At 36.7% G+C, this 15,062-nt stretch overlaps 1 pseudogene across 1 annotated transcript; it reads right to left on the bottom strand.

Moving 5' to 3' along the window:
- Positions 1-10,882: 10,882 nt before the first annotated feature.
- LOC307052446 (small ribosomal subunit protein eS12-like) lies at positions 10,883-11,268 on the bottom strand (annotated as a pseudogene). The gene has a single exon. The product of its transcript is annotated as a small ribosomal subunit protein eS12-like (transcript).
- Positions 11,269-15,062: the final 3,794 nt, after the last annotated feature.

The raw sequence follows: 15,062 nt of genomic DNA on the forward strand, positions 1-15,062 counted from the left end.
TTTGGGCTATAATAAATGAAGCTGCTATGAACTATCATATACAGGTTTGTGTGGACATAAGTTTTCATTTAGATGGGATGAATGCCCAGGATTATGTTTGCTGAGTGACATAGTAAGTGTATGCTTACTTTTTTAAGAAACTGCCTATTTTCCAGAGTGACTATACCATTTCATATTCCTATCAGTAATGTCTGAGAAGTACACTTTTTCCACATCCTCACCAGTATTTGGTATTGTTACTATTTTTCATTTTAGCTATTCTAATAAGTGTGTACCAGTATCTCATTGTGGTCTTAATTTGCATTTCCCTAATAGTTAATGATGTTAAACACACACACACACGCACACACACACTGGAATATTATTCAGCCATGAGAAAAAAAGGAAATCTTGCCATTTGTGACAGTATGGGTGAAACTTGAGGGCATTGTGCTAAGTAAAATAAGTCAGACGGAAAAAGACAAACCCTTATGGCTCTTACATGTGGAAACTAGGAAAACCAAACTCACAGAAATAGATAGTTGTATGGTGGTTGCCAGAGGCCAAGGGTGGGAAAAATGAGGAGATGTTGATCAAAGGGTATAAATCGCCAGTTATAAGATGAATACTTCTGGAGATTCCAAGGTACCACATGGTGACAATAGTTAACAGTATTGTATTATATAATTGCAGATGGCTAAGAAAGAAGGTCTTAAATGTTCTTACCATAAATAAGAAATGGTAATTATGTGAGGTAATGGAGATAATAACTAACCTTACTGTGGTAATTACTTCGAATATATGTGTATCAAATTATCATGATGTACATCTTAAACTTATACATGTCAATTATATCTCAATAAAGCTGGAATGAATGAATAAATACATAAAATAAAACAGGTTTCTGAGCCTCAAAAAAACTGTAATGGGATAAGCAAATATATTTAATTAAAAAGACAAGTTGAATTGGAAAGCATATCTCCAAATATGTTATATAATTATATGTTATTATAGAGACATCTAAAGTAGGGTGACTCTGAAAGCTTTGAAAGTAAAAGAATTAGAAGTTTGGTCATTTTGATTATAACTAACCAAAATCACAGCATTATCTGTATACAGACAGAACCTGTTTAGAAAGATTACTAAAAGGATGAAAGATCTAAGTTAAAACTTATGCTTAGGAAAATATACAAGGAAAATGAATCAAAAGGCCAGTTGAAAACTGGGAAAAGTTATTTCCACCACATATGATAGATGAAGGGTAAGATGTCCTTAACATTCTTAAAAGAGAACTAAAACACAACAGAAAAAAATGTTTTCAAGCCGATCATAGAAAGGGAACTATAAATGGATCTGAATACTTGAGAAGATGCTCAATCTCATTCATTATTTAGCAAGTATAAATTAGCTTTGTAATGAAATGCTGTCTTTCACCTATCAAAGTGACAAAGATAAAAAAGATTGGTAACAGAATTATTGAGAAATGCAAAATTTTTGCTTTTAGTTCACAAGTATAAAACATAAAGTTAAATTTTATTTTTTATAGAAATCCCATTAAGTTATTTATACTATTTATGTTTCTAAAAGTTTTTCAGCTACTATAACATCTGTAGAGGTACAGGTCATCTTGATTAAAACCTATTTTCCTGTCAGTTGCATATTAATTATTTTATGCTTTAGTTCGAATGCTTGATTATCACCATCATATATCCCAAATTTTCAAACCTGGGTCAAGGTCTCAAAAAGGGTTCATTGAAATAATAGCATTATTACCATAGTTCAAGGGAGAAAAAATGTGAAATGTTACTGAAGTTAGTAAAACTGTGATTATGGCAATGCCCCACAGGTAGCCACAATTGTATGAAAGGAAAGTACAAATAAAAAGTGAAATGATGACAATCAGAAAGTCTAATTTTACTTGGATGAGCAATCCATTTTACCCTTTTTCAATGTGGCATTGTCTGTATGAAACATTATCAAGGAACATTCTGAAGCCACTGAAATTCACATATCATTCTAAGACAAAACACAATGCCCTTGCTAGCAAGCAAATCGATCTTTTCTCAGAATGAGTGCAAAATAGTGTTTTCTAGTATCAAATTCATTCATTTCATGACAAAGAAGCCTAAAAATATAGAAGCATCATTCAAAGTTGCACTCTTTTTAGAAAATACAAATTTTAAGGGCTGTATTGTCAAAAAGATAGCCAAACTGAGCACAAAATTAATGATAACTACTGTGTGCAAAAAAAAAAAAAAGTAGAAAGAGCTATAGGCTTGTTTTTCAAAGGATACTGCCAGATGTAACACAATGTCAATGGTATTCAATATAGGTGAGTAGTGACTACCACTCTGTTCATGGTGATAGACACAATTTTACAATTGTAAATGACTACTGACAAAGTGTATGAATTTGTTCCTGGTATATGTGCAGTACATATACAAGAAACTTTTCCTGTTATCCTCTTAAAACATTTAGTATATAAAAGACTTGATTCTAAGGAAGTATTTTCTGAGCTGTGACAGAGGCTGGAAAAGCATCAGCAGTGAGCAATGGAGCTGTATTCACAGCCTAGAGAGAAATCACAGTAATGGAAGGTTGCCTTTGAACCCAATTCACATCGTGCTTCATGCACAGAGAATGGTTAGGGGGTCAACCACATGTCTCCTGACCTTGATTCTTGGTTGAAGAACACAGTGAAAATTATGAATATATTTAAGTGAAGGTAATGTATCATTTTTTTAATTTTTATTTTATATTGGAGTAGAGTTGATTAACAATGTTGTGTTAGTTTCAGGTGTACAGCAAAGTGATTCAGTTATACATATACATGTATCTACTCTTTTTCAAATTCTTTTCCCATTTAGGTTATTACAGAATATTGAGCAGAGTTCCCTGTGCTATACAGCAGGCCCTTGTTGGTTATCTATTTTAAATATAGCAGTGTGTACATGTCAATCCCAAACTCCCAGTCTATCCCTCCCCTCCACCTTCCCCCCTGGTAACCATAAGTTCATTCTCTAAGTCTGTGAGTCCCTTTCTGTTTTGTAAATAAGTTCATTTGTAACTTTTTTTTTCAGATTCTGCATATAAGCAATATCATACGATATTTATCTTTCTCTGTCTTACTTACTTTACTTAGTATGATAATCTCCAGGTCCATTCATGTTGCTGCAAATGGCATTATTTCATTCATTTTTTCAATCTGATATCTGAAGAAATATCCAGTAATTGTAAGACTTATTTTCACAGTGAAATACACTTTCTGTTGAGGTCAAGGACATAATTTACTGAGCACTTTCTAGGTAACAGACAATCTACTTGTCTCATTTAATTCTCATTGTCTCATTTAATTCTCACCACAAACCCTACACAGAATGTATTACTCTTATTTTTAATAAGGCAATGAAGACTTAGAAAAGTTAAGTAACTGACACTTTGCTTTTTAAAATCTAACTTAAGACTTAAAAGACCTTGTTTTTAATTATATTAGTAAGTTAAATTTAGTATGTACTTTATTTTGTAATGAATAGATCACAAGGCTCTTTCATAGTCATTACAGTCTTGTACAATACCTGAGAGGGTGAGACAGACAACTTCTCTTCATAGATAATAATTGGATTACAAAGACAGAATGAGAGAGAGAGAGAGAGGGAGAGATTCTACTCTCTATAACAAAGGAAAATATGTATAATTCTGACCATACATTGAAAGTTTTAAAATTCACAATGTAAATCCTGACAAAAGCAACTATCAAGAAAATTTCAGATAGTCAGTGTCATATGTACAATCCCCACTACATCACAATTAATTTAGAAAGAAATAAAAATGCACAACAAATACTCCACATATCTGGAAAATTTTAAAGGTATTTCAAATAACTACTGAGTCAAATAAGAAATTATAAGATATTTAGATCTAAATGATAAAACCATAAAAAACATAACTTTTATGATGCAGCAAAAGGGGTACTTAGCTTTGATTCTTATACTAGGGGAAAAAAGGCTGAAAATAAATAACAAGCATCCAGATTAAGGAGTTATAAAAAGAACAATATAATAATCTACATGTAGTAGACTGAAGATAGCCACAAATTCTTTTACATTCCTCCCACAGGGTGAGTGGTTGTGTTCCAGTCCTTTCAACCTACACTGGTTCTTATAACTTCTTTGATCATTAGAATAATGAAATGTGTGCCAGTTTCAAATCTTGAAGGCATAAGATGTCATGTAAGAAGTTCAACTACCCTGCTGGAGACACCACACAGAGAGGCCCTTAGGTTATGTGGAAAGGAAGAGAAGCTCAGCTGAACCCAGTCTTCCAGTTGTCATTTTGAATCTCTAGAAAATAACAGCCACCAACTGAACAGCAAGTGATGCCAGACAACACCATATGGAAAAGAAGAATAATCCAGCCAAGACTTTCCCAAATTCCTGACCCACATATTCAAGCACAAATTAAATGATTGTTGAATCTTAAGCCACTCAGACTTGGGGTGATTTGTTATAAAGAAATAAGTAAACAGAAATTGGTCCCCAGAAGTGCTACTATAATAAAAAACTAAAACATGTGGCAATGACTTTAGGAACCAGCAGCTGGAAGCTGGAAGAGCTTTGAGAACACTAGTTGATGGAAGGAGAAGGGCACTGAGGCAGTGTCAGTGAAGACTGGAAGGAAGGGGAAAGCGATACTAAATTCTAGAGTATCTACCTCCCCAACTTTTCAGTCTGATATATCTTTTTCCCAGTTACAGTTTCCTGAGTAACTGGAAACTGTGTCTCGTCCACCATTCTCTTGACCCCGCCTGAGAAACCTACAACCTAGCTTGTTTTGTGTGAGGATGGGATAGCCTACACTTCAGAGAGGTTTGGCTTCTTTGCCTTTTGTTGGCTACTATTGGTTTGATCAAAAACAGCCACATAACCTGTCAGTGTTAATCCTTAATCCTCATTCCTCATGTTTCCATAGAGACAGAAATGATTTGTACACTACTGACCAGGAGGAGACAGGCTGACTCTTCTCTGTCCCTCTTCATCCCTTCCCATGGAGGAGGAGGTACTTGATGGGATGCTAAGTTCAAGAAAAGAATTCAACTTAGTTGCTCCAGATTCTCTCCTCCATGTCTTTCTGCCTGGAAAGACTGCTGTGTGATAAGCTTAGCTGGGAAGGCTATGCTGTGAGAGGGGAGACCTGCTGCTGTATCTCTCATCTCTCATTTGGTTCTAAACTATGGTGGAGACAAGGAGGATATTTACACCCCATTCCCCCAAAGTTCAAAACTTCTAAGGTGTTTACCTGTACCTTAGTTACAGGAACCTACTCACTTGATTGAATCTATATCCACTCAATTGCATTCTAGAGCAGAGGTTTTTAATCATATAAGATTAGGGGATCTTTGAGCACCATGAAAATATATGCACAATCTTGTCTTCATTGGTATTTTTTCTAGGAGAGTGTCAGTAGACTGCTCTCATCAGATTTTCCAGTTGGTCCATAACCTAACTCTGGTTAAGAACTAATGCTCTTGAAATATCCTGCTGAGCTCCTGTTTCCTATTCCCACACCCTCACCCCACTCCATGCACCTAGTTCTTAATTGCAGAAGTAAAGGATCCTTTCCTCTTTCAGAGTATTCTCTGACTGGTGTTTGCTTTCAAGGATCTTAATTTTGCAATATCAGTGTATCCCAAATTTAGGAAAATAGGAAGGCAAAATAGGAAGATCGTCTTCACCACAGCTAAATATGGAAATGAAATTTGACAGTCTACAAGCCCCGGGAACATATGTGTTTCAAAATTCACACTTTTTCAAACTTTAGAAAAGATGGTGCATATATTCTATGTTACCCAATGCCACCAATAAGGCCTGGAACAGTATTCCATGACCAAACACATAAGTATTTCTGCAACAAAACATGAATATTCACACCAGTTGGGATAGAGACTGTAAATAGTGTCACCTCTATTCAGTCAGGTTTTTGCTATAAAATGAGTTATGAAATACTTCTTTTCAGTGACTTGGGGGGAGCATGTGGTTAAAGAATTGTGAACCTATAACTAAAGACCATTACTGCCTTCCTTTAATCTCCCCTTGTCCAACCCTAAATAATTCTAGTTTCTTAAATATTTCTTTGAAAGTCTGTTTGTCATCATCTTAATTATCCCCATAGCTGTCCTGTTTCAGCATAATCTGGAAAACAATAGAACTGAGAACACTGTACATTATTATGCAATAGGGTTTAAAGGGAAGATTACTTTTGGCTTCCTAGGACTGTGATGATACCTGAACATAGTCAACTTCATATAGCCTCAGGGATAACACAATTTGCTCTGCATCACTCTTCCTAAACTTTATTATTAATCCCTGATATAAACTCCAGTCTCCAAACATCTGCAAAAGTAATCTTGTTCTTACAGCCCTTGGAAATAGGCCCAGTGATCCTTTTATCCTACAACAAAATGAGCTGTCCAAAAACGGAACAGGCTGTCTTAGAGTATAATGAGTTCCCTTTTATTAGAGGTTTTTAGGTGGAAGCTAGACAATGTAGTGAATGTGCTCATAATACTGAACAAATAAACAATGAAAGAAGTTCATTTAATCCTTATGTGATTGCACATTTCATCTTGTAAACCCTCTGATACAGAGTTCATAACTAAGCCTTATTCCACATGCTCAAAATTATTAACTCACACTTGGGCAATTAAAGCTATGATCTCAATTGTTTTCTTGCCCACTGGGAGAATGAGTATTCTATTTGGACTCATAGGGTTCTCATGTCACAGGACTGCTCTTCCCTAGAAGAGGCAGACAACTAGAATCCGTTTCAATTCAAATCAGTTAATGAATATTTATTGCTAACTTGCTTTATCTCTAATGAACTGCATAGAGTCTGTTGAGAAGAAATTTATGTGTATATATAATACCTGGAGAACCACACTAAGGACAACATAAGCATCTGTGAAATAATATGGTGAATTCCTTAGGCAAGAATACAGAGAAAATTTAAATTAAGAGGTAAGGCACTCAGATTGAGGAGTCTGAGTCTTGCTATGGACTGGGCCATCTCAGGGCAAAAGAGAAAACTAGATGGCATTTGTAATCAGGGGACCAACCTATTTTTCAACCTTTCCTCCACTGAGTATTCTTGGGTCTTCAGTCCAAAATTCTCACTGGATCTTGTTTTCTTCAAAACTTGATATCAGGAAAAATTCTGATCAGATTATTTTTTTATTTGTATCAGATTCTTTTGAGGGTTCAATAGCATTTCGCACAGTGCTAGATCCCTTAATAAACCCTAAATAAATTGTAGCAATTATTATAAATAAAGCATTGTATTTCTAAGGGTATTATCAATAGATAAAAAGTTGTAATACAATAGAAAAGAGCTTAAATGATGTATTATTTTATGATTATAAAAAAGTTGAAAAAGACATATATAATATATTAACTTTGAAACACACAGAAAATTGCTATATGCTCAGATATATGTGGTGAAAAATATATAATTGTATATGGGAAATCTACTCTCCCACATAACAATAGTGATTTTTCTCTGGGAAAGAAGGAAGTGGAACTGTGCCTATAATATTATCTTTAAAAAAACAACCAAGTTATATACATTCTCTTCATAAACATTTGGCAACATATTGTGTGGGTTGGGGATGACAAGAGAAAATGGCCAAAAATAACAAAGTCCTTTGACTAGATTCCATTAGACAATCAATAATTCTAAAACATCATCTATATTCAAGTCCATAGTGGTGCTATGGTTGCTCCAACATGAACATGACAGAATCCTTGCCCCTGAGATGTTTGTGTTCTTACTCAGACACAGAAAACAACCAGGAATGATGTACAATCCTTTGGAAATTGATGACCCCTCAATATGAACAACATCTAGCATGTTGTAGTAACCAGAAATGCTTGTTTTATCAAAATTGGGCACTGTTTCAGGCCACATTTCCAACTATACTTCTGCCTACGTGCAGTCCAGTACAGTGAAATAAAATCAGGGTTTTCAGATGAGTATCCTGGGTTTAAGTCTTGGCCCTCATGCTAGACAGGCCATAGAAAAGTCTTTTTACTTCTTTAAGGCCTCAGTCTGTTCATCTGTAAGTTAGGGATCAGTAGTAATAACTATATTACAGTTATTGTGGTTAATAAATATAGTATTTTTTTTCTAAAAGAAGTTCTTGATTGTATATAAATTGCTATACAAAAAAATTTTAGCACCAAGTAAGTACCCAGCACCATACTAAGTACTAATAATTCAGAGATAAATAAAATATGGACTTTGTCCTCAAGAAACTTATAGGCTGTTTTGAGAAATACTGATAATTAACTGTAAAACAAGGTATGATAAATGGTAACAACTTGTTATGAAGATCCAAAAGAGGGAGAGATTAATTAAGAAAGTAGGCAGATGAATGAGTCAGAAAGATAACAAATAAGATGTTCCATATGAACTGTAAAGAATGACTAGACATGTGTTGAATCAGCTGAAATTAAGGCAAGCTCATCATGAACTAAAGTTAGGAGATGGGCCAAAGCACTTGGAGAATAGTGAGATGGTCTTGTGTCTAGAGTAGGGGGTACATGGTAACAAAAAGTGGGAGACAAGTTCTCAGAATGAGGTTGTGCCTGATTTTAAAAGATATTGATGTGAAAAGAGTCAGGACCGTGTTTTTTGGCCATATGGGGCCATCAGAGCTTTTTGAGCAAGAGTGAAAATAATACCATTCTGGTTTTAGGAAAATTAATTTTTTGAAGACAGTATAAATGACAAATTGAAAAAACCAAATTGGGTATATTAGTAAGGATTATTTTTTGGCTTTAATCTGGATGAGGGATGATGTGACAGTGGACAGAGCAAGAGATTGGGGCAGGGTTGTTTGAAGAGAATGGACGAATTGGAGAGCTATCTCAGAGGAAAATGAGATATACTTCATAACTGATTGTATATAGAAAGTGAAAGAAGTCAAAGATGACTCGAGGCTTCCACCAGGGGAACTGTGTGGATAGTAGTGTCATTAACCAAGACAATGCCCAGACAGAGAGATGTGTTTTGGAAAACGGAAGAGAATGAGTTCAATTTGGGGTAAATTGAGTTTGACAAGCCAGCAGGATATCCAGATGGAAATGCCCAGAAGGCTGGGCACAGATGCAAAGTGAACAATTTACTTTGCCATTCTTTCCTCCACTGCAAAATGGATGGGATATTGCTTGTCACTTCTCTCCAAGGACCGTGGAGAGGATTAATGAGGCAGTGTTCGCATTTATTCCACACCGAGGATCAGTGAGAACTTGGCAAAGTATAATGGTTGAGTCCCATTATGTTAACTTGGAAAGAAAGCAGCTTTGATATGAAAGCCATTGAAGGAGGAGAATGCAAACCTACACGGCCACTTTGTAGGATATAATTGTATTTCAGGCAGCCAGTCCAAGTACTGCCTTGGTGTGGGTGAGCACTAACCTGTTTCCAGCTGAAGGCAAAGAAAGTGAAGCAGTCTTCCTATTGTCTGCATTTTATTTTTGAATTCCTTCCCAAAGTCACCAGGACTCAGCCCAAATGTGAGCTCAGGAATTAGTTAAATAGAACCCTTACAACACTTTCTAGTGAAACTCATTCCACAATTTCTCCCATCATCAATAACACTGATTTCTGAAGCAAGCTACTGTTAGCTGCCTCTGTCCTATATAAAAGTAACTTTGTTTTATAAATAAGTTCCACAAATAAGTGATATCATATGATGTTTGTCTTTCTCTGTCTGATTTACTTCACTTAGTATGATAATCTCTAGGTCCATCAATGTTGTTGTGAATGGCATTATTTCATTCTCTTTTATGGCTGAGTAATGTTAGAAAAAAAGTTTTATGGTTACCAAGGGGGCAAAAGGGGTTTTGGATTAAGAGATACACACTACTATACATAAAATAGATAAAAAACAAGGACTTACTGTATAGCACAGGGAACTATATTCAATATCTTGCAATAACCTAAATTTAATGGAAAAGAATCTGAAAAAGAATATATATTCTGTACACCTGAAACTAACACAACATTGTAAATCAACTATACTTCAATTAAAAAATTGAAAAAGAAAAAGTAACTTTGTGTTGTCTTATATGCCAGTGATTAACTGGCAACACTGAGGTCACCAGGTAACATATGCTTGAGACCACTGCCAAGCCAGCAACTCATATCTGACATGTTCCTTCTAAAATGTGGACTCAGGCAGAGAATTATGCCTATTCATAAAATGGAACCTTCCAGAATATTTCAAAACCTTTTAATTTACAAATTTTATTTCCTCTTCCTACACTTTAGAGAGGGCAGAGAAACAAAACACAGAATGAAAGATATATGATACAATAGAAAGAACATGTTCTTGGAGGGTTCTGACAGATCTGATTTCCAATTTGCCACTTACTGTGTCCCCTTGGTTCTGGTCTTTCTGGGCCTCAATGTCCTTAGTTGTAAACTGCAGTGTCATGAGGATTGAATTCTTGCCACTTGTTATCTGTGTGACCTAGTGCAGATTACTGAGACTCTTTCTGCTTCAGTTTTCCCTTCTATCAAATGAGGATAATGTTACCTGCCATAGTTTATGGAAGAGTTGGATGAAATAAAATTAGTCTTTAGCTTTGGTTCTGTCACACAGTTATTTCTAAATAAATGGCAGTTGTTATATTGGTGGCAGTGGTACTTCTGCTGCTGATGTGATAATATGAAGCAGATGGCTCATTAAAGGTCCTCAATAAGTGTAAATTTAACTATGGAGTGTGAGTAGGGATATCACTATAAGTAGCTCCCATGTGATTCAGGTTACAATATACATTAGTGGTCATTTTATTTAATTTTAATTTTTTTTTTTGAGGAACATGAGCCCAGTGTTTTTATTTGATCATTTCTTGCATTTGATGTACTCCTTGATGACATCCTTGGCCTGAGCCTCTTTGCCACAGCCCTTAACCACCACACAGCTGCAACCAACCACTTTACGGGTTTTCCCTCTCTGTCAATTTTACAGAGGCCTACCCATTCCCCTAGTTTCTTGTTGTCATCAACCTTAATCAGGTTGATTTGGTGCTCAGCACAAAGGGCCTCCACCAACTTGACATACATAGGCTCATCACAGTTGGATGCAAGCACACAGAGAGGGGCTTGACGCTTGTCTAAGCCTTTGGCAGCTTCGCATATTCCACGTGCTAGGCCATCGTGGATGAGGTTGGTCTTCAGCACCTCTTGCAGAGCAGGATTAACGTCCATTACACCTCCAGCAGCAGTGCCTTCCTCGGTCCTGGCGGTGGGTTATGGGTGGAGCCGAATCTTAAGTGCACCCGAGCCTCAGTCTCCGCGTGACTCCGCGGCATTAGTGGTCATTTTAAATAGGAATAGAAATCACCAAAGGACAGCCTTGTGTGGATAAAAGTATATTACCTGCTTTGCCTTGGCTTTGAATGAGGAAACCTAATAAGTTGGATATTTTTTTTAAATACTAAAATAAAATAAAATAAAACTTTGGAATTAAAAAGTAGTTATGGTAGAGCCAATTTCTTCATCTTCAGTGGTGGTTTCCCAGCTGCTTATAGTGAGGGTCTTCAAAGCAGGTCCAAGGAGCCTCTCTTGGCCTCATCCTAAGACAACCTCTGTATATGAAACGTAAATGATGTTGGGGATATCCTGAGTAGCTGAGAAAATCAGCAGAGATGACAAGACAAAAACAGATGCCTCCCAACTTCGATTCCAGTGGTTTCAGGAACAGGTAGAGACATCTATGAAAGTCAGAAATACTTCCTTTTGCAATAATTTTCCTCTCTTTACTAGAAAAATAGGTGGTTTCTTGTGTAGTATTTTATTTGTTGCCATGTTGGCACTTTAGAATAGCTAAACCTTATATTCCTTAAAAACAAGGTCATTTGAGAAAGATTTAGGAAGTAGGCAAAGATTGCCTCTTTCCTTCCTTTCCTGAAGTTCAGGTTGTTGGAACTAGAACTAACCCTCCCTTTTCATACAAACCTAAGTCCACTACTAATCAGGAGCAGATTTACTACCTGTTTCTTCTAAAGACTGCTGTTTCTGCATGTGCCTAATTTTAGAGGATTCTCAAACATCCCCTGCCATTGCCTTCCCCACCCTATCATCCTGTGCCTTAGAGAAGATCCAGTAATCTATATGTCCTCAGGAAATAGGAATTTATTCTGTTTCATCCCCCAGAAGTACCTACTATATTTCCTGGAAAAAAAGAATAATTGGTCTTAATGATGTCAATTCTGCTTAATCTTTTATTACATTTCATTAGAATTTGGAAGAGATAGTTCACATCTCTCTTCCACTGCACCCCTTCCTACAACCCTTCTAAAGACAGAATTTTAAGCAGGATGGCATCTAGGGAAGAAGGGAAGAAATATACAGTAGAATAAGCCTTTCTCACCACCTCTTTAAGCCCTACCATGGGCACCATGATTTATTCCATCTCTTTATAGGACCTGTGTTGGTTATATGAAAACAAAAACTAGGGACTTCCCTGGTGGTCCAGTGGTTAAGAATCCGCCTTCCAATGCAGGGGACATGGGTTCAAACTCTGGTCAGGGACCTAAGATCCCACATGCTGCAGGGCAACTAAGCCTGTGTGCCTCAACTACTGAGCCCACACACTCTAGAGCCCACGTGCCACAACTAGAGAGAAGCCCACTCCCCACAATGAAAGATCCCATAGGCCTCAACTAAGACCTGATGCAGCCAGATAGATAGATAGATAGATAGAATTGATTTTTTTAGTACTTTTAAAAAATAAATTTATTTATTTATTTATTTATTTTTGGCTGTGTTGGGTCTTCATTTTTGTGTGCAGGCTTTCTCTAGTTGCGGTGAGTGAGGGCTACCCTTCATTGTGGTGTGCAGGCTTCTCATTGTGGTGGCTTCTCTTGTTGTGGAGCATGGGGTCTAGGCACGCAGGCTTCAGTAGTTGTGGCTCACGGGCTCTAGAGCATAGGCTCAGTAGTTGTGATGCATGGGCTTAGTTGCTCTGTGGCACATGGGATCTTCCGGACCCAGGACTTGAACCCGTGTCCCCTGCATTGGCAGGTGGATTCTTCACCACTGCACCACCAGGAAAACCCCAGAATTGATTTTTTTTAAAAGAAAACAAAAACTATACATAATAACAGGAATCACTATAATTCCAGCCAAACAAATTAGTTTCAAGCACCCTAATGCGAGTTGTTGGATTTATGAATGGTAAGGAACCTGCAATGGAAACAGGAAAATTTATATCAGACTCAAAATCAGTCTCATAGGGCTTCCCTGGTGGCACAGTGGTTGAGAGTCCACCTGCCGATGCAGGGAACACAGGTTCGTGCCCTGGTCCAGGAAGATCCCACATGCCGTGGAGCAGCTGGGCCCATGAGCCATGGCCGCTGAGCCTGAGAGTCCGGAGCCTGTGTTCCGCAACGGGAGAGGCCATGACAGTGAGGTGTCCACGAACCGCAAAAAAAAAAAAATCAGTCTCATGTTTAGGATGTGCTTTTTGTTATATATGTCCTGAAAGCTATTCTTCCACGCAGGATGTCAATTTCTTCCATTAACTAACCTTTTGCCTTGCTGAATAGAGGAGTGAAATAAACATTTAGAAGTGTTTACTTTGATTTCCATTGTTAGCACCAAAGTTTCAAGGTTAAGATGCTGCCTTTTATTTTTGTACAATGTTGCTATTAAAGTGGTTGCACTTTCAAAGGTGATTCTGCAGTTGGCCAACTAACTGCTGTGGAGGTATAACTTTTACCAGTTACACTGAGAATTAATATTTTCACAAAGAATTTTGTTCTAAAGAATATAAATGTTAGAAATGATTTGTAAAACTAGAAATTCAGTTGACTGACTTCATTAAAATATTGCTGCCAAATTCTAGATATCATAGAAACAAAATAAAGAAAGATTATTATCAAAGGTGAAAGTGCCTTGAAAGAACAAGAAGTATGCAAATACTAGTGTATTATCATAATGTTCCTCAAAAAGAAATGTATTATAAAATTTTTTCTGGGGGCTTCTCTGGTGGCGCAGTGGTTGAGAGTCCGCCTGCCGATGCAGGGGACGTGGGTCTGTGCCCCGGTCTGGGAGGATCCCACATGCCATGGAGCAGCTGGGCCCGTGAGCCATGGCTGCTGGGCCTGCACGTCCGGAGCCTGTGCTCCGCAACAGGAGAGGCCACAACAGTGAGAGGCCCGCATACCGCAAAAAAAAAAAAAAAAAAAAAAAAAAAAAAAAAAAATTTCCATACCTGGTCCCAAACATGAATTTTTAATGTAGGTTAAACAAAAGTCATATGCAATAAAACCATTATGATAAGGATTATAACAATCAAAAACATGAAAATAAATGAAAGTCATGTATCATTTATGGCTTAGAATATAATCTTAAAGTGAGAAATTAAGTCTTATAACTGATTAGAAAGTGTAGTGTCGAGATTCATGGCAGCCAAAGAAAAGAGGAAATCATTTGCACAGGAGACACAATTTTACCTAGCATTAAACTCTAAGAGGAACTTAAAATTTTTTCTTTATAAAAAGAACATTTAACTAGTTATTGAGCAATGAATTAAGTAGCTGTTTTACAAAAGATATGGAAACTATATTCATGTAACTGAGTTTTATACAAATTTGCAACCAAAAAAATTGCCAAGAAAATAGTAAAATCATATTTCCATTAAGAGTTTCCACCTGGCTCTAAAACAATGCAATCCACAGGTTCTGTTTTAGGTAGCTTAATTGATAACAGGGAAAAAAAGCTCTCAACAAAAGAGGTCACCACTTTATGTTTGAAATAAAAAGTTTAATGGATTATTTGGTAAGCAAGAGAGATCTGTATGAACAGAGCTCAGTATTACTGATAAAAGCAAGTTGCTGATCTTATACAGGGTTTGGCGAAGCAGAGATTTTGGGGACTGTTGGACTTTCAGAACTGGGAATGACTCAGAATTAGTTGATCTTTAGTAGTTATGGAAGTGGCTCTAAAAGTGGAAGCGATTCAAGTGGTAGAAGTGTCTCTAAAAGTCAGTCATAGTGAGGCTATTGCTGATTGCCTGG

Source organism: Hyperoodon ampullatus (assembly GCF_949752795.1).
Source record: "Hyperoodon ampullatus genome assembly, chromosome: 4".
Classification (NCBI taxonomy): domain Eukaryota; kingdom Metazoa; phylum Chordata; class Mammalia; order Artiodactyla; family Ziphiidae; genus Hyperoodon; species Hyperoodon ampullatus.